Source organism: Carlito syrichta, unplaced genomic scaffold (assembly GCF_000164805.1).
Source record: "Carlito syrichta isolate Samal-C Ts95f unplaced genomic scaffold, Tarsius_syrichta-2.0.1 Scaffold309726, whole genome shotgun sequence".
NCBI classification, from domain to species: domain Eukaryota; kingdom Metazoa; phylum Chordata; class Mammalia; order Primates; family Tarsiidae; genus Carlito; species Carlito syrichta.
In genome coordinates this window covers 236,265-241,107 of record NW_007253822.1, presented here as the reverse complement: position 1 = coordinate 241,107, position 4,843 = coordinate 236,265, and positions in this window count along the sequence as shown.

Sequence of the window (4,843 nt, the reverse complement as noted above, 5' to 3'; positions counted from 1 at the left end):
GTCGCCCAGACTGGAGTGTAGTGGCCGCTCCCGGCCACCGCAGCCTCGACCTGCTGGGCTCCGGCGATCCTTCCGCCTCAGCCTTCCGAGTAGCCGGAATTACAGGCATGCACTACCACGCCCGGCTGATTTTTTGATTTATTGTAGAGATGAGATCTCGCTGCCCAGGCGGGTCTCGAACCCGCGGACTCAGGCAATCCACTCCTCTCAGCCTCCCAAAGGCGCGGGATTACAGGCTGAGCCACCGAGCCCGGCTGGAATTTTTTTTTTTTTTAGAAAAAAAATTATTTCATAAAATGCCGTAAGGAAAGATCCAAGGTGAATATTTGCATTCTAGGAAGTTGCTGTGCTCTAGAAAGCAATTAGCCAGCTTATATTTTTGAAAAAGACAATTTTGTTTGTTTTGTTTCAAGAAAGAAACTGGTCTCCCTTTTGGAAGACATAGCTTTTTCTTTCTCTTTTATTTCTAGTTAGAAGTTTGCTAAAAGTGACTTTTCCAGGATCGTTGAGCCATTTTACTGTCAATAAGCTCTTAGCATCTTGGGATCAGCTCTTTTTTTCTACCAATCTGTCCTTTCTCTGTGTATGAAGGCTAATTTCATACTTTTCTGTTTTTTTACTAAAAATAATGGTGACTGTCTCCTCTGTTAATATTAGCCCACAGAAACAAGTCCCTATCATCTCTTGAGTTTTAAGAGCAGTGGAAAAAATTTTTGCAAAAGAAGAGTCATTATCTACTTAATGATTTATTGGATTTATACAAACACATGTTTATTGAACCTTTGTTATGTTCTTGGTGCTGATGACCAAAAAATGATTAATATACGGACTCTGCCCTCGAGGTGCTTACAATCCAGTGGTGACACACAGTCTTGGCACAAATAGGAACAGCATGGCAAGAAGAAGCAACAGCGCTTTAGCAGGCAGTTATGTGGAATCACTTCCATCTGTTTTATTAGCAAACAGAACATGGCCTCTTCAAAGATGCTCTGCTGGATGTGCTTTTTGTAGTGTTAAAAGGTACCGACTATACTCTAGAAGATGCCTGTATGTCAGTTCTCTCAGAGGAAGGGCAAGCATTTTTTTTTTTTTTTTGAGTTAAATTCTCACTCTGTTGCCCAGGTTAGAGTGCAGTGGCATGAGCATGGCTCACTGCAGCCTTGACCTTCTGTGTTCAGGTGGTACTCTTGCCTCAGCCTTCCAAGTAGCTGGGACTACAGATGCACTTCACCATGTCCAGTTAATTTTTTTTTTTTGTAGAGACAATGTCTCATTATATTGCCCAGGCTAGTCTAGAACTCCTGGGCTCAAGCAATCCTCTCACCCTGAACTCCCAAAGTGCTGGGATGACAGGCATGAGCCACCGCATCTAGCAGGGTAAGCATTCTAGGAGGAGGTATAGTGGACCCACAAGACTCAAACCCCGGGTACTCTTCCCTCTGTGGCTGAGAGACACTGTAGATAGGGACAAATGTTCTCAGGAAACTTTCCTTGACTTTCTAAATCAGTGAAGGAGAGTTACAACAATGGCTCCATACAGTCTCTGCCAGCTTTCTCATTCTGTAACCTCAGGGAGGCTTTGTCTGGATCATTCTTTTGGAGGCTACATTTTTGCTTTAATAGTTAGGAAAGAGTAACTTCAAGTTTGAATCGGGCAAAAAGGTTATCCTCAGACCCCCAAATTTTAATCTTCTCTTTAGTAGATTATTGTAAAAAGTTATACTCAGTTATGATGATCACATTTTGAATATTTGTATATTTGTAGAAACTTTATAGAGGTTTAAAAATAATTTGTATCCTTTTGTATTCATAAGCATGACGGTTGAGTTTTCATGCACGTATGTGAGACATGCCACCCTCAAACCTTGTTATGATGTCGGTACGTTACCCATCTGACTTGAAAAGAAAATGAAAATGTTTTTGAATCTTAACTATTTGTCAAACTTTTTTTGGTATCTAAGTACTTATAGTATTATATCCTTGATTTTGTCTCATGGTCTGAAACATCTAAAATGTTTACTTTCTGGCCCTTGACAGAACAAGACTGCCAAATCCCTCTACTCGACCTCCTCACGTGTTAAATTCCTTATTTTACCGTGGTTGGAGAAGGATCAAAAGGGGGAAGGGTCCTTAATCCTCCAGAAATGCCCTCCCAGTTCCCACTTTTTCTTATATCCCCCCAAATGAATAACATCCTTGACTTAATATGGAAGAGTAAACACTACCACCCGAATGTTAGTCATTCCCCCTAGAGAAGAGAGGATAAGACATCTTCCATCTTTTTTGCAACAGCTCATTTCTTTTGCTGTTGCCTTTTCCCCCCTACCCTTGGTTTTGTCCTATCCTACACTTCAGATTTCTATTTTGTGTCGAACTTGCTGCTTTTTTTCGTACTGAAAAGATGACAGTGCCCCAAGAGCCAAAAATAAATGGGAATGGAAAAAAATAGAAAAGAAAAAGATTGCCGAGACTCGCAAAGTTGTAATGCTGTGGAACAGAATGTCTCCCACAGGGAGACCCCTGAAACCCCATGCCTGATGACGCCCAACGGAGAAGAGAATCTGTGGTCACAAGAAGAAGGCCCTGGCAAGTCCTAAAGTAAGTGACAAATACATGGTCACAATAAAATGAGCACACAAATCCATTTCATCTTGTTTAAACTCACGTTTTCAAATACCTTTGAAGTCGGACCCTTTGTGAGACAATACTCCCCAGAATGTGGTTTGAGCCCTGGCCCTGAGCTAGGTTCTTCCTAATATTCCTGTGTTCTCCTGGCATGCCTCTAAGCCCCCTAGCTGCAATGGTAGGGAGTCTACATTCATTTCAAGTTATACAGTCTTTCCCCTTTTCTGGACCTACATGGCTGCAACCTGGGAGACACATGCCCAAACATTTCTCCCAAGCTGGGAAAGGTCCCTTCCTAAAGTCCCACATCCAGGTGGCAGCTGGAGCAGTGTGGCCTCAGTATGAGGTATGTAATACCTCCCTAGCTAGATCCTTGTGATGATGAAGGCTTCATAAGGGGATTTATGTGACAGCTATCAAGAATCTGGCACATAGTAAGAACTCAATGGCTAGCAGTGATGATTAAGAGTTTATTAAAGACTGGGTGCAGTGACTCATGCCTGTAATCCCAGCACTTAGGGAGGCCAAAGTGAGAGGATTGCCTGAGTCCAGTAGTTCAAGACCAGCCTGGGCAACATGTCAAGATCTTGTCTCTACAATTAAAAAAAAAAATATATCCGGGCATGGTGGTACACACCTGTAGTCCCAGTTACTTGGGAGACTGAGAAGAAGGGTCACCTGAGCCCGGCTGGTTGAGGCTGCAGTAGCCACAGTTGTGCCACTGCATTCTAGCCTGCGAGGCAAAGTGAGATTCCAATTCAAAAGTAAAAGAAAAAATAAGTTATTAAGGATGGAGCGCATCCTCCACCACCATTCCACTTGATTCCTTTTTCTATAGATGAGACGACTTGGCCAATATGTCATAAATAATGACATTGACAATGTCATATGTGGGCAAACACAGGTTTTCTTAGTCCTAGTTTAGTGTTCTGTGTAGCACATTTCTTCTTCAGTCATATATTAATTGCTGAAAGAAAAAAAAGAATGGGGACTTGGCTTCCAGTGTTTGTGGGATACTCAATGAAACTTTTTAGTCACAAAGCTGAGAACATTGCCTTCCAGAAAGAAGGAATCTCTCTAGCTGGCACCTCACACACCATCAGACTCACAGGCACTCCAGACACGTGAACAGGGGCCTTGTCGTGCCTCACGCTTTGAGGGAGGTGAGCCATTGTGTTGCCATTGTACCACACTTGACTGGAGCTGGACTGTCTGGGGCTTGGTGGAGGGCTCAGAGGAGCCATCTGAGGCTACTCAGGTGGGTAGTAACATGACAGGGAGGAGAGAAGCAGAGGCAGAGGAAAAGAAGAGAAGGACAAAAGTACTTGTAAACTGGGGTAAGCAGCTTTTTGTTCCTCCATAAAACAATGTTGGTTGTGTGTAGTGGTCCCTGCCCATAATCCCAGCTTTTTAGGAGGCTGAGGTGGGTGGATTGCCTGAGCCCAGCCTGGGCAACACAGTGAGACCTCCTCTCTACAAAAAAAAAATGCAAAAAATAACTGGGTATGGTGGTGTATGCCTGAAGTCCCAGCTATTTGGGAAGGCTAAGGTGGGAAGATTGCCTGAGCCCAGGAGGTTGAGGCGACAATGAGCTAGGACAATGCCATTGCACTTCAGCCTGGGTGACAGAGTGAGACCTTATCACAAAAGAGAGAAAGGAAGGAAGGAAGGAGGGAGGGAAGGAAGGAAGGAGGGAAGGAAGGAAAGAAGGAAAGTTATACCCCACATCTAGATCTTCCCAGGCTGACACATAAAATCCCACTAAACACATAAGGCATATGTGCTACAATACTCCTGAACTATTTGGATTACCTGGGTTTCTATGAACCATACTGGGTACCTTCTCACTTAGCAGTATAGTAGGATTAGTTACCATTAATTATATTGTTATAAAAATATCAAAAGTTATACTGAAGAAGTCTTCCCTCAGCCTGCCCCCAAATCAATCTCCTTATATTGGGTTTTCTGCTGTTAACAGTTTCTTATGCCTTCCAGATATTTTCTCTCTACACATAACTGGAGAAGGTATAAAGTACATAGGCAGAATTAGAAGGTGGGCTTTAGAGTGTCTCTGAAGGAGGGCAGGATGGGAACCATGCGGCGGTTTTGGCAGAGGAAACAGCATGTGCAGAGACCTGAGATGGAGTGGGCCTAGTGGGCTTGAAGAGCAGCAAAAAAAATGTGGGGGGAGGGGGTGATGTGGAGGGAGGGAGAGAGG